Below are 25,537 nucleotides of genomic sequence, written 5' to 3'. Positions count from 1 at the left end.
TTACTCAGTACCCTGATCATGTGCGGGCGGGAAAAGTAGATTGGGTTACTTCCCACCCTGGCCCTTAAAATTTAATTCCTCAATCCTGAGTCTGGAAGACGTGATAGATAGGGAAAAACAGTATCCTGGCCCAATGAAGCAATCGAGAAGCTAATGGATAATCTCTTCTTTAGATACAGCAGATCGATAGATTCTGGCGCCATAGAAGCTGATTCCCTCAGTGCGCGTTTGCCTGGAAATGGGAGCCAAGATGTGACTGTACCACTATTTACATGAAGGTTCTTTTTTGCAATTTTTCTAGCTCTTACGGCCTTTGCGCACATCCTCTCACTGCTTTGAATCTCTTCCCAACACAATTTGGAGACTTTGACCACCTCATCATCCTCCGACAATGTGTTACAATATCTTAGTGCCCGGGTAGAGGCCGCCATACTCCAAGAGACCAAATTGCACTCTCTCCTTATGGCCTGAACCATTGTGCCTTGGGGGAGTGATAAAAGTCTTTTGAGCACTGCCCCTTCCAGTCTCTCCCATTCATAAGTTGGGTAGAGGGAAAAAACCTCTTCCCCATACATGCCTAACGGGGGTATCTTCCCTTCATAAGCCTGCAGTAATAGGATATGAGATAGCCCCCCAAACCTACCATTGAATCTTGACAGACAACTGGCCTGCAATAGGGCCTTCTGCTTAGTGGCATCCCAAGCCCTTGCTGCTCTGGCGTTACGTGTTGGGCCCTGGTATGTTTTGGGGCCTTGTTCCCTGTGGGGCATTTGGCCTCCTGGATTTCTGGTCTCTGGCTCTTCCCCTGCCCTTTTTTCGGTTTGGTTGGGGTCTGGCTGTCTGGTCCTCCTGCAGGGCCGGGCTGGCCATAACGGGCACCGGGCATTTCTCCATTGGGCCGCTAGGGTGGGGGCCAATATTGGGCCCCTGGGGGCTGTTTTTGTTATTGGGAGCCGGCAATATCGGCTCCCTGTGACAAAAATGGTCCGAAACCGGCCCTAGCAAAAAGCTCGGCCGCACCCCTCCCTGCTCCCCTGGGGCCGGCGGAGCAGTTTGCCTGGACGGGTTTCGGTTGCCAGTCCGGTCCTGTCCTCCTGGTTGGTCTTTCGATCCTTCTGGGGCTGGTTTTCTGTTGGGTGCTCAGGCCTGCTCCCTTTTGGCTCTGTGAGCCTTGTGGGGCGGCATTCCGAGGGTTTTGTTCCTGTTTCTTCGGCTTCTTTTGTGTGTCTTGGCCTTGGCTGGCTCTTGGCCTGTTCCTGAGCTCTTGCTTTGTCTCCACCTCCCTGGCTGGGTTCTTGGTGGTTGCCGGTTGGCTGCTCTGGTGGTTGGTGCTGGCCTTTCTTTCCTGGGGCCTGATGTTCCTCTGTGGGATTTTGGGGGCTTTGTCCTCTGGGCTCTCTGGGGGCAGATTGTTCTGACTGGAGGGGCTGGTGCCTGGCCGGTGCTTCCCCCCATTCCTGGTTTGGTCTAGGTGGTCCTGCCCTTGGGTGGTCCTTGGGCTTGGGCCTTTGCCCTGTTGCCTGGCCCTGCCCTCTTTCCTTTTTGTCTTCTCTGGTGTGGCTGTCCGGTGGTGTTGGGATTTGTTCTCTGGTTGGCCTTCTCACCCTTCCTGCCCAGTTGCTTCAGGGGCTATGGGGCCTTCCTCTCTTCCCCTTGTCTTTTTGGGGTTGCTTGTCTGTCCTTTTGGCTGTCTGGGCTTCCCTTCTGTTCTTGCTGTGGTCGCTCTGTGTCTATGCTGTTGCCGGGTCCTATGTGTCTGCCGGGAGGTGCTGGGCCTGTCAGCCTTTTGTCTGGTACTAACCTTCTGGTACTAACCTTCAGGAGGCTTCTCAAGACCTGGCTATTCGAGCAGTAGCAGCACCCCTCTCCTCCTCAGTGCCTTGAGACCCTCACGGGTGAGTAGTGCGCTTTACAAATGTACTGATTGATTGATGGTAGGCACCCTTGGTTGTGTCCCGTTGAGGCTTTGTCTTCTCTGATCCGCTAGGTTCCTGAGTGTTGGTTGCTTTGGAGAATGTTTCCCTTCTGGCACCTTGCCTTTGGGGTCTCTTTTGGGTGCCTCCTCGTCGGCTTCCTTTTTTGCCGGGTCGGCTTTTTGGCGTGCTCCCCTCTGCATGGCAGGTTGGGGTTTCCCTTGGGTTGGCCTGGGTGCTCTGCTTCCCGTTTTTCTGGTGGGCTGCCTCCTTGCTGTCTCTGTCACCTTCTGTTTTCCTTGGTTTTGGTTTCCGGTCCTTGGTTTGTCCCTGCTGCCCTGTTCTGGCTTGCTGGCCGGTTGGGCTGCTGGGGGTTTTCTTCTTTGTGCTGCCTCCTCGCTGTCCTTTCGTTGTGGGTGGCCTCTGTTGGTATCTTTTGGTTTGGCATGTTCTCCCCCTTCCTTGTTCATTGGGGGGTGGTCCTGGTGTGTGCTGGTTGCCCTCTTTGGGTGTCTTCTTCCTCGGCTTGGTCGTCTCTCTTTGGTTTTGCGGGGAGCGTTTCTGCTTTGTAGGGGTGCTTTCCTGTCTGTATGCTAACCTGTTGTTTCCTATGGTTCTCCCTTTCTCTCTTGGGTTGCTGCTTTTAGTGTGGTTTCCGGGGTGTGCTTGTGAGTTTTGGAAGGCCGGGTTTTCTGCTTTGGTATTCTCCACTATGCAATGAATGGGACGAGGACAGGAGTGACCTGGGGATAATGCTCTATTACTCACCGGTAATCTTCATTACTCTGGGTCCCGTTGTCCTTGTCTCATTCATACCCCCCACCCACCCTCCTGGATGGCCGGCCTTCCTGTTGGGGGCTTGGTTGTTCAGGCGAATGCTGGGTAGGTACTGCTTATGTACCCCTAGCGGGAGGGGTTGGGTTTAGGGTCCCAGCATTCCTCTGTTCTTTTTTTCTGTCGGGAGATGATTATCTCCACTTTGTAATGAATGGGACGAGGACAACGGGACCCGGAGTAATAAAGATTTCACTGTAAATAATAGAGCATTCCCACCAAGGCGGAAGGAAGTGCGACTCAATTGGAGAAGTAAATAGTAATTAGATGGCCTCGAAATTTCTCAAGTTAACTCAACTGACCTACTTTGTTGAATGTTCCAGTGTGATACATGTTTCGTAATGACCCAGTTGAGAAATCTTCTGGCATCAGTTCTGGTACATACCTGCAAGGCGGCAAGGCCACGTCCTTCCCGTTAACGCAGAATGTGCCGGCCTATAAATCTGAGTAGCGCTCTCACTGGGCTTCAGATATAGGACTGGGAGCCAAGATGAAGAGAGTCAATAAGTACCTTTGCCTGGCTCTTCTGCCTCTTTGCATGTGGCTACTTTCTGCGGCTGACAGCCCCTCAGTCTGTGATGACCCAAAGACAAAAGGTAAATAGTATTTATTTTCTTATGACTGCATAGTAGGCCCAGTATCACTTGGCTTGACCCCTGACCTCTTGGCCCTTTCGTATACATCTGTTTAGGCACTGACTCCATGCTATCTTGGCTCACTCCTCTGTCTCTTCCTTGTTCACTCCACTCTTAATCCCATATATATTAATGTCAGCTCTCATGCCCTAACCTGATTCTAGTAACCCGGTCCAGTGACCCCAGAATTCCGGCCCCAGCCCCCCCGCCTTGAATATACCCATCTCACTGGGCCTCCAGTTCTTGAAATCTAACCAGTAACCAGGTTTTCTATAACAAAATACACCCTTCTGACCTGCGTACACATGATCTACCATTACTCTCATGATGAATCTGTGTTTACTCATTCCAGGCACAATGAACATTCAAATGAATGAATGAATGCATATGTCTAAAGTCATCAGTCTGTCTGGTCCGTGCAGTGGGGAGATAGCGCGTGCCTGAGTGTTGCTTTTGATTTCCCGGTCCTGTGTAGCCGCTGCTACAGTGGGCTGCGTTTGGCAGGAGGCATTTGTTTGCTGAATCATATTCATTAATGAGCCTGGCTTCCAAGCAGAGGCCGAACTGACCAAAGGCCGGGGGTCAGCGAACAGGGAGGGCCCAGAGGAATGAACCATCAGGCAGGTGGTATCAGGGGAGCTGAACAAGCAGGGAGCAGGAGCTGTGATCCAGACACACCATAATCACCAATGACTTTGGTTGGTTTCGACACTGAATTTTTTGGAATGTATTCAGATAAGGGAAATCAGTTACTTATATATATATACACAGGGCCTCATTTTATTTTGCACTTTTTGTGACGTTCCCTGGCGCAGAAGCCTGCCTGATATATGGGGGCATTCCCAGCAACATCCATGGCCTTTTGACACTGCCCCAGATTTAATCTGAGGCGGTGCCAAAAGCTTACGCCTCCCCAGGGGAGGCGTTAGGGAGGCGCAACGAGGAGAAATATCTTTAGTTCTCCTTGTTTTTCCTTTTTCTATGTGTGTTGCATTCCGTTAACGCAGAATGTGCCGGCCTATAAATCTGAGTAGCGCTCTCACTGGGCTTCAGATATAGGACTGGGAGCCAAGATGAAGAGAGTCAATAAGTACCTTTGCCTGGCTCTTCTGCCTCTTTGCATGTGGCTACTTTCTGCGGCTGACAGCCCCTCAGTCTGTGATGACCCAAAGACAAAAGGTAAATAGTATTTATTTTCTTATGACTGCATAGTAGGCCCAGTATCACTTGGCTTGACCCCTGACCTCTTGGCCCTTTCGTATACATCTGTTTAGGCACTGACTCCATGCTATCTTGGCTCACTCCTCTGTCTCTTCCTTGTTCACTCCACTCTTAATCCCATATATATTAATGTCAGCTCTCATGCCCTAACCTGATTCTACATATTTACAAGCCGGCGATAAAAAATTATTGCCGCTTTTGCGGCCGTTTTCGGCTGAAAAGCGGTGATAATTTTATCGCCCAATTAGCAAGGCCACGCTATCGCGTGAAACCTTGCATTCGCGTGGGGATTCCTAACGTCCAGCTTTGCATCACTAATGAGATGCAAAGTGGGCGTTCCTGACCTAACATGACAGGAGAAATGTCGCTAAGCGACATTTCTCCTATCATCAAGCCCCACGCTATGAAGCAGAGCGACAAGCAAAGTAGCAATAACCCCTGTTATCGCTGCTTTCCTTATGCCTGCTTTGAAACTGACTTAGCCATGATATCCTATGGAAGGTGGATATCATGGCTAAGTTTGTGGAGCCCTAGCAACAAGCTAACGCCACACTTTGTGAGATTATCGCTGGGTTTCCAGCGATAATCTCACGTTAGGCAGTTAGCGCTAGGATTTTTATCGCTGAGGAGATAAGCGTTGCTAATAGCACGCTATCTCAGCAATAAAAATCCACGTTGCCAGGCGATAATTATCCTCACGCTAAGAGCGCTGGGCGATAATTATCGCCGGTTGTTGCTGATATGCCCCATGGAAAGAGGAAAATTCTGTTTCCCTTCCTTTTAAAAAAAAAAATCATCCCCGCAACGTAGGCCCCCTTGCAGCATGGTGCAAAGATGCCTGCGTTGGCGCACAGCAGCCCTTTGTGCGCCGGCGTAGGGGCAAAGGACAGTAATGCGCCGTTTCTTATAGATAGGACTCATTCCTGCCCTTCTCTTTTGCCGTAGGGCAGCGCAGCAGGAAGGCCCTACGACAGAACCTCATACATGAGGCCCTAAGTGATATGTCAAGGATCACACAGCTCCTCACAGGTGGAGGAAGTAGCCTTAGAAGTCAAGTGTGCCAGTTATCTTATGAGGAACAGAGCCAGCGTCCCCCCATCTCTGTGAGGACGACAGCGCTGGTGGTTGCAAACGATGACTGCGTCAGCTGTGGGTCCCTTTCATTAGCGTCGAAGGTATTCGCAGCGCTATGTGTCAGCGGATGCTCAGGGCTCCCAATGTGTCGTTATCTGTAGAACAGCTGGTGTTGTGTGTGCAGTGCACTGTGCGCCTTCATCGGACTGCTGCAGTGTGTAATGCGCAGACTTTGAAAGATACAGAAGTAAAAATGACCACAAAAGGGGAAATGTTTAATCGACGTCAAGCAGTGCACGTGCGCAGGCAGAATTCCATAGAGATGATGGGGTAAAGGAACAGGAATATACGTGCAAGCACTTTATGTAAAGAGTTCAGTTTGATCATATGAGTGGCAGGGGAGGATGGTGGTAGGCTACGCAATACCTTATATGACCACACATGCTCCAGGGATGTCCTTTTAAGTATGTAGCTCATGAACCGATGGATTTAAATGTAGATGCGCTATTCTCGCCTCCTCCCTGAGGTTTGCGTTTCCAGTGACAATTAAAATCCCAATTACTTAAAAATGAGAACGGCTGCTGATGATGGCCATGGGGTTGGTATGAGAGTTCATAGGGTGGATTGTCTCTCAAATGCTTTCTTTTATAATCATGGCTTCTCCCCCTCTTATTACATTATCCGCCCTGTTCTGAAACCATCATGTGTAACCATCAGGTTTAGGAGAGAAGCCGAACCTCAAACATTAGTACACTTCACCTTTGGATGATGTACCAGTGTGCAGGAACATGCCTGGCAGCGCTAATATTGTCAGCAAGAATGCCAGCCTCTCTCAAGAATGCCAGCCTCTCTCAAGAATGCCAGCCTCTCTCAAGAATGCCAGCCTCTCTCAAGAATGCCAGCCTCTCTCAAGGAGGACAGACGCAACAGACATAGTGGGGGAAAGTTCTGAGGGGCTTATTTACAAGCCCCGTGCGTCACTTTTACGCCACTTTTCCCATGTTATAAGTGACGCAAAAGTGGCGCAAGGGGCTTGTAAATCTGCCCCTGAGTGTCTTGAAGGTCTTCAGAGAAGTATCCTGTTGACCAGTAGAGTTTCTGGCCTCTGGATCTTCTTGCTCGATGCAGTGGGCCGGTGTCATGCACATGCTCAGAGCAGCTGCCCCAAAGCTAGACTGCAACCGCCCTTTAAAAGAATCCCCTGAGTCTTGGGGAGTCTTAAGAGCAGTCCCCAGAATACTTCGAGGCAGCAAGAAGGCACGGGTTGCACCGGCAGCAGGTATTATTCTGTGCCACCTTTAAGGCGCAAAGAGTAGAACAGCAAATCTATGTCAAGTACAGAACAGAGGCGCTAAACAGAGGCTAATACAATAAAGTGTCTTATCGATAGAAAATAATATATTGTCTTTATTGAGCCTCACTTTCTGGGATTCCAGAAAGAAAACTGAATCAACGGCGCACTCTTATCACGCAAGGGTCCCAAGAGATTTCTTGAATGAACTTCACTAGTTTATTCTTCTGCATCCTGGTCCCTTCTACATTGTACCTCCCACGATTACACAGTTACTAGTCCGTAATAAAACTCTATAAGGGATATGCACAACAGTACAAAAAATACAGGAAATAACAACTTACAACTCCTTTACCCCTAACTGCAAAGCCAAGGGGAAAGGGAAAGGTGACGTGGGAAAGATTAATGTAATTGAAAGGGAAGACAGACAAAATGTGCCCTCAGACACCTCACAATCTCCAGCGGTCCATGCAAAGGTTCTGGTGTGGCTCTAGCTTCACACACAGGGGCCCTCAGAAGAAACAGCTCTCTTCCTCTCCAGCTTTTAAGAAAGTCCTGAGAAGAGTGTGGCTTTGTGAACATGTGAGTCTTGCCTTTACTGGTCATCCACAGGTGGGCCAGTTACTACAGAGACAACTCACAGAGTTGGGATGAAAGATATTTTTGTATTACTTTCGCAGTTCCTTCCTTCAGTCTTGGATGACTAAACCTAGGTTTGGGAAAAGTCGAATTTTGCATTCTTGGAACTGCGGTGCTTTATCAGATGCCTGAGTCATGGTCTTCTGGCTCTCAGGAGCACACCCTGGGTCAGTCACCCATGCCCCAGCTCCTGGTGATTGGAAAGTTCTAAGTCTGCTGCAAATACCAATCATTTAGGAGTCATCACTAACCCCAGCACATCAGGCTGTAAAACTGGAGCATTAATGCTTGGGCATTCAGAGATCGGAGGAACCCTTAGCTTTCTCAGGCCAGCAGTCTTTGCCTTGCTCTCAGGTGATTCCATATGTGGTTTAGTATTTCCATAAGCAATAAAACGTCATTTTAAAATGTAGCCTGATCCTGAATGTGACTATCCTGCTCAGGAAACATGAATTACAGCATCACCACTCTCTTGTCACGTCAACCTACTTTGACTATCTTTTTCAGATGACATGGATTCCAGTTTAACACCCTCCGGTCTCGTCTACCTACTTTCTTTTCAATTTGGTCCACGTTCATTCCCATTTCCTTGAGATCCTCATCTGTGTAGACTTTTATACTTTCAATCAATCAATCAGCAATCTTATAAAGCTACACTACTCACCTGTGAGGGTCTCAAGGCGGTGAGTGGTTCAGTCGAAGAGCCAGGTCTTGAGGTCCTTCCAAAATTGTTGCAGTGACGGTGATTGCCTGAGGTGCAGAGACAGGAAGTCCCAGGTCTTCGCAGCGTGGTAGTAGAAGGATCTTTTTTTCGGCCATGGTCTTATGGATTTGTGCGATTGTGGCCCGTTTCAGCTGGGCGGGGCGGAGATGTCTAATGGGAGTGTTGAAGGAGAGGCGGTGGTTGAGGTAGGCAGGTCCGGCATTGTGGAGTTTGTTTGTAAGCGTGCATGAGAAGTTTGAAGGTGATTCTTTTGTTGACGGGTAGCCAGTGAAGGTCTCTCAGGTGGCCAGTGATGTGGTTGCAGCGTGGGGTGTGCAGGATGAGTCTGGAGGAGGAATTGTGGATGATCTCGGGGAGTTTCTGGGTGGTGCCTGCATAGAGCGAGTCGAGTCTGCAGTTGACGAGCAGATGGGAGACTCGGTGGTTATATATATATATATATATATATATATATATATATATATATATTATGAAGGAGGTGAAGTGTGTAGAAGTAGGAGGATGGAACAACGTTGACTTGGTGGTTCATTGAAAACGAGGAGTCCAGGATGATGCCGACGTTTAGTGCATGGTCCGTGGGTGTGGGGGGATTCCGAGCACTGCAGGCCGCAAGAGTCATCCCAGGTGGAGGTGGAGGAGCCCAGGATGAGGACTTTAGTCTCGTCTGAGTTAAGCTTGAGGCAGCTGTCTTTCATCCAGGTGGTGACTGCCTTCATCCCATTGTGGAAGTTGCTCTTGGCGGCTGTGGTTTCGTCTGTGAGGGAGAGAATCAGCTGGGTGTTGTTGTTATAGGAGATGATGTTGAGTCTGTGGCTTCTGACGATGCTTGCAAGTGGGGCCATGTAGATGTTGAAGAGGGTGGGGGTCAGGGAGGGTACCGGAGGCACTCACAACTGATCTCTGTGGGTTTTGAGTTGAACTGTGGAAGTCTGACTCTTTGCATTCGGCCAGTGAGGAAGGAGCGGATCTATGCTAAGGCTTTGTTGCCGATGCCGGAGTCGTGGAGTCTTGCACAGAGAGAATGGTGGGAGACAGTGTCAATGGAAGCTGAGAGATCCAGGAGGATGAGGGCAGCAGTCTCGCCTTGGTTGAGTAGGGTGTGGATGTTGCCTGAAGTATCAAGGAGAGTGATCTCGGTGCTGTGGTTGCTTCTGATTAGGAGAGGTCCAGGATGTTGTTTGTTTAGATGAACTTGGAGAGTTGGGCGTTGATGGCTTCCTCGTTGACTTTGGCTCAGAAGGGGGGGCAGAGAGATCGGTCTGTTGGCCACTTTAAGATAACTACCAAGGTCAATGAGCAATGACTATCCCTGTGTCCCATTCCCCTCCACCTCAGTGTGTTTCAGTGACATTGGCGACTAGTGTAAAATGTAATCTGGGCTCATTGTCATGTTTTCTTTCATAGCCATTGTTCTTTGCAAACCCAGCATCACATTGCAGGCAAGTCTTTCCTATCACTGGTTTGGAAAAACATCATGTGGCGCAGATCAATCACTGGGCAGACTTTAGGATTCTGTAGAAGGCTCTCAACGCTCCCCAGTAGAGCTTTCTGTTCAGTTTGTCCTCTGTGTTTCTGGGCAGACAGTGCTGGCCTTGGATAGCTCTAGCTTAGCCCACCCCATGCACAATGTTGAATCACTAGAAGTACAAGTTATTAAAACGCAGTGGAAACTCTCCTATATGTAGTAGAGCCTGAGCTCTCAATGCTGATGACCTGCTTCAGTATCAATTCACAAAGTTGATCCCCGGAATGTGTACTCCTGAGCTTCAGAAACCAAGATGAGGGCATCGAAAACAGCATGCCAGAGGCAAGGGCTGCTACATTTGGTGGACTATAGAAACACATAAAGATGATGGACAGAATGCTGAACATTGTCAAACATTCACTCACAGCCACAGATCTGGGTTAAATACATCATTCTCTTGCTCACCATGCCACCATGCCAACCCAGATTGAACCTAGCCATATAAAATCAGTCTTGACCCTGCGCCCCATGGGAGCCAAGGGCTTCTACATTTGGTGGACTAGAGCAACACAAAAAGATGATGGACGAAATGCTGAACATTGTCAAACATTCAACCCAGTCACAGATTGGGGTTAAATCCATTGTTTTTTTGCTCACCATGCCACTCAAGTTGGGAGCCAGCCATATGCAAATCAGTCCTGACCCTGCTCCTTTTGGGAACAGTCCAGGCCAGGCCAAGTCCTCCCTGGACCAGCAAACAAGTTTCTGAGAAATGTTTGGGGGTATCACCTCTCATAAGCCTGGCTAGCTTGTCTCTAGTGGCATAGTGAGCACAGGACCCACATCTGAAATAACGTCTGTAGGAAGCTTGCTCTCTATATAGTGCACTAAAAAGAAGTACATTATGTAGAGAGTCTAGTGAGTCTCAGATTGATTTACAGAGGCACAAGTAGATAATAGTAACACTCTCTTTTGTGGTAGTGTTGGTGAGCAGTTAGTCTTATCAGAGGGAAGTGCTAAGCATTAGTTGTACTCACAGAGGCAATAAATGAGACACACACAAAGAATAAATCCAAGACCAATTTAGAAAAATTACAATTATTTTCATATATATTTTCAAGCCAAGAACTTCATTTAAAGGTAAGTACTGTTTTTCTTAGGAATTATCAAAGTTCGAAAGATAGTTCACAGTTGGGCGCAATTATGCACAATGTATTCCTATGGGAGGGACAAGCATATATTCATAGAATAGCAAATAGACGGTTCTGGGGTTTCACCTTCTGAGTTCCGAGTAGGAACAAGCCAAGGTCCAAAGTTTGTCAGGAGAGTACCGGATTTGGCTGGGAGCAGGTTGCTGGCAACGTTGTTAGCTGGTGCACTACAAACAAGGTGGTTTCTTGTTAACCAGGCAGTACGGGCTGGGTGCAGAGCACGTAGGTCAGCCAGGCTCTGTGTGCAAAGGCGGTCTTCACGGTCAGGAGCAAACAGCTGGCAGGGACAATGTCAGGACTGCTGGGCCACTCACGGAATGGATCTCAGGGGTGCTGATGTCCTTCAACTGGTGCTTGCTTCCTGGACAGTTTGAGTCCCGATTGGACTCTTTGTTGTCAGTCTTGGTGCAGGGCATTCGGTACCCTGGGAATTGGTATGGTATGGCTCAGATTTGTCCAGCTGCTTCCACACTCGATGGGGAGTCAGATCTGACCTTTTGGAGCAAGAGTACTTCTTCCTGGTTGGTTGCAGCGTTGGTTAGGCCGGGTAGCTGCAATTCGGTGGATCGTACTCTGCAGGTTTGATGCCTGCAGTCTGCAGGGGAGTAGCTCCTTTACTTCAAGGAAGTTGTTAGGAGATTTGCAAAGGGCTGGTGGTCCTGTGGAGTTCTTAGAGGCCATACAACAGCAGGATGAGGCCGTTCACCATGATGGTCGAGGCTTGGTGCGAGCAGGCAGTTTTTCGCACCATAACTTCACAGCAGGTCATCAGATCGCGGGTCAGCGGCTCTACTTTGTCCTCTTTGGCTTTAGGTCCATAGAATCTGAAGTTCTAGGTCAAGGGGTGCTACCTAAATACTACATTTAGGGGCATTAAAGGGAGTGACCCATAGTAGCCAATGGGCTACCTACCTGTAGGGTGTCTATACCCTCTATGTGACCACTTTCTGAGGGAAGTGGGCACAAACCTGACCCTGATAGGCTAATTCTCTCCAACACAAGATCATCTGCCCCAACTTAGGGGTGGTGCTGGCTGAATGTGGACACTCCTCCTAATCTTACTAATTTTCTTGCCTGTCCTTCCACCAAACGTGAGGTCAGGACAGGGGGATGGTATCTTCCAATAACTGGTGAGGCCTGGGGTGCATTTCAAAGGTGGCATGGCTTTTGAAGCTTCCTGCCCTGGAATGCCATTCAGGTCTGGAGGAGGTGTGAACACCTCCGTCCTGAGAAGGCATTGTTCCCAGCCTCTGAGAGGGAAGGCTATCATAGGAGGCCAGAAACATTTCTAGTTGTGGCTGGCTAACTGAGACCAGGCGGTGACCAAATTAATATCTAGTGGGTTTTCAGGGGACACCACTAAGGTGCCCTCTGTGTGCATTTATTAATAAATGCAACACTGGCATCAGTGTGTGTTTATTAAGATGAGATGTTTGGTACCAAACATCCTGGCATACAGTGAAGCCATCATGGAGCTAGGAAACTCCTAATGACGAGTGTCCTGAACTCTCACTGGCTTCCCTGCGCATTTACAATTTCCAAGAATGCACTTGGAGGTTGTAGGGTCATATCTGCTCAGGGAGATATGTCCACACATGAGATATAGTGCACCCTGCTTTAGGGCTGTTAAGTCTGCTGTAGTGGGGACTTACCCATATCTGACGCAGTGTCTGTAGGCATGGTACACAGGGATGTGGGCCATGTTGTCTCTTCGCTTTTGTCTGCATCAAGACATGTAGGCTGCAATGGGGTAAACAACCCTGACCACAAAACCGTCACCCTGCATGTTGTTACAATGCAGTCATTACAATGCATACCATTACCCCACAAGTCGTAACAATGACTTGAAGAGGGGGGAGAAGGTGTTGGATTTAAAATCCAACACCTTCCCCACTGTCCGCACAGACTGGAGTTGGAATAGTAAATTATACTATTTCAACATCGAGTCGTTGTTATGACTTGCGAGGTAATGGTATGTGTTGTTACAACGTGGTTGTTGGAACAACTGCGTTGCAACAACATTCGGGGTGACAGGCAGCGGGAAAAAGAGGCCTTTTCCTGCAATGGAAGTTTGCATGATCTTGTTGAGGGGTCTCTAGGGTAGCACAATTTGTGTTGGAACCCTAGAGGACCCTCTTCAGCACCAATGCCCTAGGTACCAGGGTACCACTTACTAGGGACTTATGGGTTGAAGTTGTGCCAATTGTGGAACAATGGTACAGTTTAGGGAAAGAGTTCTGGCGCCCTGGTTATCAGGAACCCAGTGCATCACATCACAAACCATGTCAAAAAGAGGCACTTTCCTATATCTTCCCACTCAAGGTGACTATAGCAATACAAACAGATGATGGATGAAAGGCTTAACATTGTTAAACATTCACCCCCAGTCACAGATCTGGGTTTAATCTATCTTTTTTTTTGCTTGCCACGTCACCCCAGTTTGGACCCAGCCATATGCAAATCAGTCCTGACCCTGACCCCATGGGAAGAGTCCAGCCCAAACTGCCAGGCCAGGTCATTCCTGGACTGGAAAGCAAGCGCCCTGGGACCAGTTTCAGGGTACCACCCCTCATCAGCCAGGCTAGCTTGATTTCAGTGACATAGCGAGCACGGAACCCACATCTGGGCATACCGTTCCCAGTTAGAGCTACTATATGGTGAAGGCTGTGATTTAGTGTAACTGGCAGTTCGGAGCAGCATATGCTGGCACTGTGTCTTTTCTTCTTAACGGTCAAGCAATAATAAGGTATCAGGCCAGCAGCTTACCCTGGGGGGACCAGTGGTGGCCTGGACATACACAGGTGCATTTTCTTGAGTGCTATTCCAAACACATAAGCGCTTTGGATAGAACTGACATGCCACACCTTAAAGTGCTATTTGGTACTTTAAAACTGCAAAATACAACAACATTTTAAGAATACAGTGCATTCCAAAGTGAGTAATACCTGCAAGCAAAGCTCCAAGCCAGGATAACTCCAGTGGGGAATGTTTTTCACAGTCTTGCAGGAATTTCTTGGAGCCTGGTCAAGAATATTTTGTGTACTGCTGATGAGAGATATAAATCTGGCAACATTCACAACACATCCCAACCACAGGCATAACAAGGGGTATCCTACAATTCCCCCCACCAAATAGCTTGATGTAGGGGCGGTGAAAGCACTGAAGGCTTTGAGCGGCAGCCCTGAGGCAGTGGTAGTCAAGTAGAATAATGGCTTTGCCTCCGCAACTGATGGGAAATATTATGAATGTTCCAGTGCTGCCTTATAGGGTCCCTACTGACCACTACTACATGTTAGGTTTATTACAAACTTGGTGGTAAATTCATGTTATTGCTGATGGTGATGGTGATGATGATGATGATTCTGGTAATAGTTTGGCTGTGAGCGGAATGAAACCTGCTACCTTCTTATTTGCAGACCAACCCGGTACCTGCACTTATAAAGGACCTGTTTGCCGAATATTGAATATGCCAACTTATTGCAAGTGCGATGGTGAATGCCAAAGAGGACAGAAGTGCTGTCAGATGCTTTGCAACATCAGCTGCACAGATCAAGTGATGCCAGGTACAGTATCCATGTCGGTATTACACACTGTATCACATTAACCTACACTGGCCCTCCAAGACACGAGTCTTCAGAACGGCTGGGTCATTTACAATTAAATGATGCAGCATGGCGCTGCTAGCAATTTTGCTGCATCGAGCTACGTCATTTAAAACGTGTAGGAATGCGTCGTATTTACAGGAATATGGGGCACCCCTGTGCTCTCCCCTGCACCAGCAATAAAACAGCAACCGTCCGCCAACACAGGAACCTATGCACCATGGTGCCAGGGTGCCTGCGTTGCAAAGATGATTGTGTTTGTGCAGGAAAGGACACCTTCCTCCAGAAAAACAAACAATAATTGTGTTTTGCTCCTTCTATGTTTTTCGCAGAATGCAGCACAGATCGAAAGAGCCAAAAAGGAGGAGAAATAAAAGTATTTCTCCTCGTTGCGCCACTTTAACGCCTCCCCTTGAAAGTTTTTGGCACTGCCTCAGATTTACCAATCCTTGTAAATCTAGGCCAGTGTCGAAAGCCATGGGTGTTGTGTGTGAACTCCCACAGCATCACCCATGACACGCCCCTTTAACGCAGAATACTGGCTGAAATAGAGTGCCATATTTACAATGCAGTGTAAAGCCACGTAAAGTAGCTTTGTGTGGCCTTGTAAATATGGGCCAGCACACAGCGCCACTATGTGCTTTGTGCTTCTGTATGTATTTTGCTGTCACTGGTTTGTGCTGTTCATCACCAATTGAGTCATCACCTTCATATGTAACTGTTCTGCAGAAAATACCCATTGTCATCTAACACCATACTGTGTATGGTGTATGTAGAAGTACTTAACTCATCCACTTAATTTGCTAATTAGCCCAGAATACACTGGATGCAAAACTCATGAGAGGCAATGACCATAAACGGAGCAAATATTTCATAAAGCATTCAGTCATAAAATAATTCCATTAAGAGCATGCTGAAGGATATTATCAAGTAGGGTGTTTGGACAAAATATTGAGTTACACATTTCAGAGACCGAAATATCAGAAATTAAATATTTTTATACAAGAATATCGTGATGTACAATTATCGGTGATAATAATATCGTTTTGTGAGATAAGTAATATTGTTTTAAATAATATTGATGTTTTTCATATCATTTTCGGTTTGTAGGGGGATAGGGTGGCGAGGTATTTAGGTAATCATAATTAATATTTATTTAATCCATTTTATTTAGTTACTTGATTGGTATTCATTATGTGAATTATGTGACACTGATTTAATTTCGTTATATGTTATTTGCTGGCTGCTAGGTTTTTAGGAGTATAGGTTGGAAAGGTTATTAAGAAAAAATGTATTAACAATTAATTATCAATTGTTGCGCTATTGTATTTTCATTGCTAGATGCTAGGTTTGTAGGGGTCTAGGGTGGGAAGTTAATTAATTTTTAGTTGTTATTTATTTTAAATATGTAAGTTCTGGAATGATTTTTAAGATACATTTTAGATGTGTATATCAAACAACAATGTCTCAAACATGGGTATCATTCAGAGAGCAAATACAGGCAGCACAATCAATTGCACTGGATCCAATCCAAACGGGGAGACACGCAGGGAGGCATATTCATATAAACGTTGCTTTGATGAGAGTCACTTCAAACATGTTGGACAAATCCTAATGCCTGCCACATGGCAGGCGTGAGGGTGACGCAGTGCCATTGAGATAGGCTGGCCCCATGCATTGCTGGAATTGCTTCATGCTTGCAACACAACGGTAGCAATGCGTGACTTTAGCGCTGCCAGATACATCAGTAATCCAGACGTATCTGTCATTGATTGCGACATGGAGCGCCGTACATTGAATACAGCACATCCATGGTGTCACTAGGAGGGCACAGTGAAGTGATGCAACGCTGTTTTGTCACATTGATGCAGCACTTTTCATGAATGAGGCCCAGGAATGCGCCGTATCTTATTGATAGTGCGCATTCCTGACCATTTGTTTTGTCGCAGGGCAGCGCAGAAACATTCCTTGCAGCGCTGTCCAGCACCAAAACCTCCGAAATGAGGCCCCAAGTGTTTGCGGCAATATTAAGACCAGCTATTTTCTGGTCTTAAAAAAAGTGCCTCTAACTGGCCTTAGCGGAAGTTTTGAGGGGTTATCACCATATGGGAAATCATTGTGAATATCGCGAAGTGGGGTTAGCATCAGTTTTTACACAGATGCCCACCTTGCATCTAATTTTCATTAAGTCCCACTAACAGAAGTTAGTGGCAACTTGTACATACGGCGATAAAAAAAAGCTGCTGTAACGTCAAAAAATGTACGCTATGGTGGCGTTAAGTGTACATATGCCCCTCAGTTCCCTTTGATGATGAATCCAATGCAAATAAAAGGTACAGGGAGTAACTCAGGCTGAGGTTACACAATGCACTCAGGAACCAGGAACTGGAATAAGGGTTTCATTTAGATGAACCCTTAGACAGCATCTCTGACTATAACACAGGGAGGGCGCAATTAACATGAATTAATGGGACAGTGAAAGGCCTGAATTCAAGCGTGCATTCTGAGGATTTAAATGCAGGTACTCAACCTTTTTCATGATGAATCGTTCCTTGTAAAGCTTGCCTTTTATCTCTCCCTTGCAATCTCTGTTTGAAAAGACTGCACATTTATTAGTTGATTTTCATTTAAGTACAGTGCACCAAGCACATTTGTAATAGGCTTTAAATAGTAAGATTCCCAGCACTTTGCTTCTGTTGGGAGCTCACTGAGAATTTATGATCATGTGCCTTAAACATTGATGTGTATGTAGTGCCTCTGCCTTTCTTGTACTAGAGATGGATTAAAATGGTTAGTACCATGCCATCTTAAAAGTTCCCCTTTTTCTCTCAGGCCGTGTCATCGTCACATGGCACAGGATCTTCAGCAGTTGTCTTGCAGTTCTTTATCTGGAATGAAATTACATTAGCTTCCTGTGCCTAAAAGAAATACATTTATAAAGTTGCGGTGTCCTGTTGTGAAGCGCTCTAAAACCCTTGTTTCAGGTTGGTGTTATGAAAAAAATAAAAATAAGAGAAAATCAGTAGAAAAGGTCACTGACTGCTGTAATGTGACCTGCTGTCACAGATGGATATGATGTTCCTGTCTAGTACAACTCCATGTCACCGGTGACATCAACACTTTGCACAACTCCCAAACCATTCTCTTTTCTGTACCCTCACCTGCAGCGATTTTCTGCTGATGGGCGACCTTTCAGGGTGATTGACCATGCATTTTCATTTGCTAATGAACATGCTTTTCTCAAGTAACGTTTGAGATGGTCAGACACACACACACACTCACACACCCACATAACCACTCATACACCCACAAAAACAGTCACTCACTGACCAATACAGCTACTCACACACCCCCTGACAGACCTCTACAGCCACTCATGAACTCACTCACACACCCACACAGCTACTCACACATCTACTCAAAGACCCACAAAACCACTCACACACCCACTCAATGACCCATATAGCCACTCACACACCATCTCACTGACCTGGACAGCCACTGACACAACCACTCTCAAAGGTTACAGGTGACAGTTAGGAAATAAACTTAAAAAAATCTTCGACATTTACTAAAAACAATGGTTATAGGTATGCTCTAGTTAAGAAATAGCATACATCCAACAGTTCTACCAATCTCTTTATACCCCTGAATCCCCCCCTTCGGCTACTCTCATTCAATCCTACTTGGACAAAATTCCTGCCCCTTCCACCTCTCATCTCAATTTCCCTGATCTTGAGCTTGACCTCTCTCTCACCGAACTGGATAGTGCCTTAACATCTCTAACCAAGGGTAAATCTCCGGGTCCGGACGGTTTCTCTGTGGAATTTTATCTACATTTTTCAGATCTTTTGCTTCCCAAACTTCTCTCCCTCTTTCAATCCTTCTTCACCTCCGGCACGGCTACTGGTACCTTTCATGAGGCTACGATCTGCTTAATACCCAAAGATGGCTGTGACCCGCAATTTTGTAAGAACTATCGCCCAATATCCCTTGTTAATGTAGACTATAAATTATTTGCTAAACTTCTTGCCCGGCGCTTAGATTCTTTCCTCCCACACCTTATCGGTAAGGAACAATGCGGTTTCGTAAAGGGTAGACTTACCTCAGATAATTCCCGTCTTTTTCTCAATGTTCTCAATAAGGTACCTTCTCTCAACTTCTCTCTAGCTGCTATATCAGTTGATGCCGAGAAGGCTTTTGATAGAGTAGATTGGTCCTTTATGTTCGCCTCCCTCCGTTGGCACGGCTTTGGCCCTAATTTTATCTCTCTTGTTTCTTTACTTTATTCCTCTCCTAAAGCGTCTGTGTTAGTTAATGGCCGGATATCCTCTTACTTTCCTTTGCAGCGTGGCGTCCGCCAGGGCTGTCCTCTATCCCCTTTACTTTTTGTTCTAGCTTTAGAACCGTTTCTCTCGTCCATCAGAAACAACATTTCTATCTCTGGCTTCCCTTATGACAAAACTCATTTGAAACTCTCTGCGTATGCAGATGACATTCTTTTGTTTATTTCCGATCCTGACCAATCCATTCCGGCCTTACTACTTGAGTTTAACTCTTTTTCCCAAGTTTCTGGTTACAAGATCAACTCTGATAAAACTGAGATCCTCCCTCTTACTAAATTTTGTCTCCCTCATCAGTTTTCGGCCACCGGCTTTGCATGGAATCCCTCTAAAATTAAATACCTTGGAATCTGGTTCTCTAACTCCATTTCTTTATCTATTCGATTGAACATGTCCGCTGTACTATCCCGTATGGATAAGTTGTTTTCTTCTTGGAATCCTCTTTTTCTCTCATGGTGGGGTCGGCTGGACTCGATCAAAATGATGATTTCTCCCATTCTTATATACATCCTTTCCATGCTCCCCGTTCATATCCCTGATGTCTATTTCAAACGCATTGATTCCTATCTTTCTAAATTCCTCTGGAATAATAAAAAATCGAGAGTTGCGCTTGCTGCCCTTCGTAAACCAAAGGCTAATGGCGGAGTCAACTTTCCGGATTTTCGCCTTTATCATAAATCTTTTTCTCTCCGTCAGGCTTCTAATTGGCTTGTCCTTACACCTTCTCCTCTAGCTCCTCTTTGGCTCTCTATTGAGCGCTCACTCCTCTCTCCTTTTTCCCTATCTGAAGTTGTACATTTCACCGCTAAGAATTTAACCACCCCTCTACCCCTGTTTAAGCATACTACTTCTCTTCTACATGCTCTGGTCCGTCCTGACCCGATCTCCCGTGAATCCTTTTTGGCTTCCCCTATTTGGTACAATTCACTTATTCTCCTCCATAATCGTCCTATTTGCTGGACTGCATGGAGATCTAAGGGGCTGATATGGGTTAACCAGCTTTTTGATGGTTTTCTCCCATGTTCCTTTCCTCGATTCCGACTTTTGTTTCGCTGTCCCCAGTCTTTCTTCCATAGATTCTCTGTCCTAATGGCCATTATACTTGAGGTCTACTACTCTCTCCCCTTGTCACCCTCTTCTGTTTCCCAATCCTCGCTTCTTCAGATTCTCTCTGCTCTCCCCAAAGCCTCTCTTATTTATAAATTTTTCTCCTCCCCCAATCCGACTCGTCCGAAATCTAAATTGGAACTTGCTTGGGAGCTTGATTTGGGCTGTGAATGGTCTATAATTGTTTGGGACAAAGTCTGGGTCAGATCCTTAAAAATCTCCCGTTCTGCCTCACTAACTCAACCTATGTTCTTTCTATATCATAGACTTTATCTCTCTCCCCTTTCTATTTCTCGCTTCTCCCCTGATAAGGACTCTACCTGTTGGACCTGCTCTGCCCCTAATGCTGATCTGTATCATTTACTTTTTCTGTGTCCTTCTGCTCTAGCACTTTGGGATCAGGTGTGGTCTTATGTCGCTCGCCTATTCTCTATCTCTATTCCGTACTCTATCCCTCTTCTTTTTTTAGGTAGTATCTCTGACGCTCTTGACATTCCTTCTCGCTCCTCAGGTCTATTAGATCTCATGTTGGCTCTGGCTTTCCAACACATTTCTTCCAACTGGAAGGATCTTTCCAAGCTCTCGATACAATGTTGGTGGAACTCCCTCTGTCACTATCACAGACTCGATGTTCGCTTCGCTGCTGCCTCCACTCCTACTCTCAATAGAGATCTATTCTGGTTACCTCTCACAACTTATCTTGATTCCATGGCTCTGAAATCGAAACCTGTTTCTCCTTTATCTTCTGAGAATTTCAAACCCCCATGAGACACTTCGGCTCTACCCTTCCTCTTTCTTTCTTCCTCTCTATTCCTTTTATCTTATTCACATTTACATTCTCATTCCCTGCCTTTCAACTATTCCCTACCCTTGGCTTATTTGCTCTTTCTATTCTATCTGTTTTCTTTCTGACTATATCACTTATTCTTCTCTTAAACGCCTCATATCTCCCTTTCTCTTTCCTTTTTCCCTTCTTTCCTTTTTCCTCCCCTCTCTCTCCTCTTCCCCCTTTTTCCTTTCGGTTCCCTTTAAAATTCTATAAAATGCTTTTTGTACTTTTTCCTCAGGTTCCTCAGATTTTAGCGCATAAATGATCCTTTATTATTTTTCTCTCTTTTTGAATTTGTATGACAATGCTCTTCATATGACTTGTATTTGTTGTTCGCTATGTTTTCTCTTCAAATAAAGCATTTCAAACATAAAAAAAAAGAAATAGCATACAAACACTGTAGAAATTCACTGAAAAACAAATATTACAGGGACATTATAATTAGGAAATAGCATTAAGAAAGCCTTAGAAATTCAGGTAACACTAACTGCTGAATCTCATTTGTTTTGTGTGTGCAAAATCTAAACCTAACTATAGCGTCCCTATAACCTTTGTGTTTTTTATTGATTAAAGGGACTGGCTGCTATACACCTTTGAGTAAGTTTACTAGTTGTTGGCTATTCACAAATGTAATTTACACTTTTGGAGTAAATTTACGCTTGGATTTTATGAATAGCTAAAAAGTAGAAAACGTTTCAAAATGCAAATTACTCAAAAGGGTAAGTTACCTTTTTGAATCAGACCCAGAAAGTTGAAACCTTGGCAACATACATTTAAACCTGTTCTATGCTCTATACAAGGATAGCTATGTGTCAATACTCTCCAGTGACTGTTGTAAAGGGAATAACATACCACCCTACTATACATTATAGGGATTTGGGAAATCACTGAAGTGTTCAGTGACCATACTGTGCTGTGCACCCCAGTATTTTTACGGACCCACCAGGTCGACTGTGCATGGCCCCAGGGCTCCGGAGGAACTTCAAGAAAGGATATGTATCTCACAAAACTGCTTTTGCTAGGGTTTGGATAGAAGTGTGTAGGTAAGCAACAGAACCAGCCAGAGACACTTAGCCGAGAATGTTGAGTGGGGCCCCAAACTCAGCTGACCCTGTACATCAGTACAAATACCACAAGTTTAGTAGTTATGGTTATTGATCTGTATATTATATGTTTCCTTGGTGTGGAATCCATGTATTAGGAATACTAAGAAAGTTACTAAGGACATTAGACCAGGTGGAAGCTAAAAGGGTAAAACTTGTGAAAACATGAAATATTACACATGCAGCCTAATTAGCTAATGGCCTTATCACCTGCAGATTGAAATGCAGAACCTTTATGCGTGTCATTTTAGACCCCTCGCATCTGCATCCTGCAGAAGTTCATGTCAGCCTTTTTATCAGTATGAATGTCTTTTAGCACAAAAGTCTCCGCCCCCAGTATCACTAAAGTCCACTCTCCATGCTTTCTAATATATATGTTTTTAACCTTTTAAACAGGTGCTTGTTGCCTTGGAAACGTGACATTGAGGGCATTACCCAATGTACTTGGGCCAATCATGTGCCTTGTGACATACAACACTAAAATACAAAGTTTATACAGACTTATAGTGCAGGGGAAGTAGGTAATCATGTACTGAGATGTCATAAAAACTCATCAGTGTATGAAATTGGGGTAGGAGGAAAGCAAGATTAGAAGGTACAATGGTCATGGGTCAACGATCAAAGTCTATAGATTGAAGGTTCTATGTGCAAGGCTGAGGAGTACCCCCACCCCCTACCCCCAAGGATCTGGGCACTACATCACTAGAATAATGAAGCTGAATGCTGAGTTACTTTGTAAGGTGCCAAAACTCAGATGTGGCTTAACTGCTCTACTGTTGCACAGTAAGGGGGTAATGTATGCTTTATAATTTATGGCCACTTCATCACCATCCTCTGAACATCTAATTGTATTTTTGGCCTGTTGCTACTTCTGGTGCAGCAGTTCTGGATACAGATCTGTTGAGTGAATGTGAGAGATCCACTGGGATAATAAAATGCCCCTCTGCAGCTTGTTATCTTTTATCAAACCTACTCCAAGCGTTTTTGATCTCATTTTCGAAGTCAGCTTTGTATTTTACAATGTCTAGGGAACGATTCCAGCTCTCTTGTAGTGTCATCCAACAGTTCCATAGATGTCTTATCAGCCAAAGACAGAACAAGTAAGAGTGAGAAGTTCCTCCTACTTTTATTATTTTAGGTTCTATTTGCAGGTGATCTTCAGACCAGGAAGATGCTTTTCACATTATAATCTGTCTATGTCAACCCTACTCTAGTGCCACATGTATGAAGGATGTGTGAGCAAGTTTCTGTACAGTGGCTGCACAGATCCAATGACTGGAAAACCATCCAAATGCATCATTTGTTGCTGAGTAATTTACACTGGTGACATGTTCAGTTAAACCTGGATCCACAACAGAGCCATCTATTAACATCTGTTAACTGTTGCACACTTGAATGTCACTGGTACTCTCCTTACTTGTACAGAGTACTAATGATGTGTTTCTTTCTATAGATCCCTGGAAGGTTCCAGTCAACACCTGAAGATGGCGCTGGGTCACCAGGCAAGGAGGACGCTGCAGCGTGAAGCTGGGAACACCTTAGAATAGCTTTAATAGAGAATACTTGGACATAGCTTGTGTTATCTGATCTAATTCATATGCTTATCCAATGCATCTCACAATGTAGTCTTTTGTTTTATTAATCGTCTAAAATTAGATCAATGTCTAATCTTTGATTTATTTAATCTCCCAGCCTGTTCAACCCTCTTGGTGCCAAAATAAAACTGTTCCCTCCTAAGTTTCTCCTTGATTTTAGTGATAATTGTTTGCGTTTATCATTTGTTCATGGTTGTTACATCACAGAAAGTTGTCAGGGTATGCATAATGAAAGGTTACATGTACAATAAAAGACAGCATTTTCTATTTCAAGAATTGTAATTTAAAGTTAAAAACTTGTTTTAAAATTCTAAGCTGAAACATGTTAGCCAACATAAGTTAACCAAATTAACAAGACAAAACTGTAAAATAAATACATATCTTATAACAATCAGTTAGTATTGCACAGTACTTAATTTGAGCCGTTGGTTTCTGGTGCTCAGCACCAGCACCTAATTATCAGCACTTGTTCTAGGGACAGTCCACCATACGGTGGGGCTCACTGTCCAGTTTTGAGATGAGCACAATAGCAGGGTTTAATAAATCAATATCCATTAAAAATGAAACAATACCTGGTGCTCATGCCATTATAATAGCTCTGGGTTGCCTGGAATAGTCTGAATTGTCACACTGGTAGGAGTGTGATGACTGGTAGTTGTGTTTGTACTGTCATTGGCTGCACTGACAGCGGCAAGGGGTGGTGCGGGCTGCAGTGGCCTCCAGAGAAGGGCTCTTGTCGCGTTATCCCACAACTCAGCCATTCATCATAGTTCCACGAATGTTTGATTAGCGGTTGTGCCGTAAAGGCATTGACACCACTTTATGAACAGTTTCACTCAATAGCATACTGACAATAACAATGGTTAACAAACAGAGGGGCATATTTACAAGCTTATTTTCGCCGCTTTAGCGGCCGATTTTGGCCGAAAAGCGTCGAAATAAACATCTCTCTATTTTCAGGGACACGCTAACGCGTGTTTCCTTGATGCATTAGGCTGTTTCCTCTCCATTTTGCATGTCAGCGATTATTATCGCTAATAACATGCAAAATGGGCGTTCCTCCCAATGTTTGTATGATTTAGGTGGCAGACAGGCCTTCGCACTATTAACAATGCGGCCCCAGCGATGTTATAAACCGCTCTAACCGCGGTTATCGCATGTATTCTATGACTGCTTTTTCTTCTTCTTACCTATGCTGATAATGGGAGGTGGATCGCCATGTTACGACCACACTCCCCTATCAGCAAGCATCTCCATTATCATCGCTGGATTTCAGGCGATGTATCTGTTTCTCGCAGTCTATCGCTGGAATTACATCGCCAGTTCGCAAAGCGTTGATAATACGCCGCTAACACGGCGATGTAATTCAGCGTTAGACGCAATAAGCAGAATCGCGCTAAGTGCACTTAGCGGTGTTTACCACTGTTCCTCGATGATATGCCCCAGAATTTGGAAATTCTGTGGATATCGACACTAGCAGCTCCTGTGTCATCTTCAAAAAGAGAGGCTTTCTTTCATGAAGTTTTTTTATATTTTCGCTACTGAAAGAATATGAGCAGGCACTTTGCTTGCAGTACAGCATAGTCAATACAGCTGTCTACTTTGTGGTAAGTTTTCTATGTTTCCTTGCCAAATTAGACGTTTTTGAATTCCGAAAGAAATAATTAGTTGGCAGCTGCCACTACTGTATTCAATCGTTGTCAAGTGGTGCATAAACCTCCAGTATTCTCCTCTCATCTCTGTCTATATTTATCAGATAAATCTATTGACGTTTTGTCTTCATCAGGATATATATCAGTCACAAGGTAAAAAAATCTCAAGTAACTATAACTCATGCCCTAAAGTAACAATCACTCATGCCCCGCCATAAACAAGGTTGGTATTATTAATGTTATTTAAGATCTCATAGAAATGTTATCAATGCAGTTATTGAACATCTCATAGGTGATGT

General features: G+C 45.3%; 1 long non-coding RNA gene across 1 annotated transcript; it reads left to right on the top strand.

Moving 5' to 3' along the window:
* The first annotated feature begins 4,405 nt into the window (after positions 1-4,405).
* LOC146822246 (uncharacterized) lies at positions 4,406-23,728 on the top strand. The gene is made up of 3 exons (XR_014963253.1): positions 4,406-4,561; positions 14,424-14,570; positions 23,445-23,728. It is a non-coding gene; the product is annotated as an uncharacterized LOC146822246 (long non-coding RNA).
* The last annotated feature ends 1,809 nt before the right edge of the window (positions 23,729-25,537 follow it).

This window comes from Triturus cristatus, chromosome 6 (assembly GCF_964204655.1).
Source record: "Triturus cristatus chromosome 6, aTriCri1.1, whole genome shotgun sequence".
NCBI classification, from domain to species: domain Eukaryota; kingdom Metazoa; phylum Chordata; class Amphibia; order Caudata; family Salamandridae; genus Triturus; species Triturus cristatus.
Note: the sequence above shows the minus strand (reverse complement) of the source record. Positions and strands in the feature narration are given on the sequence as shown.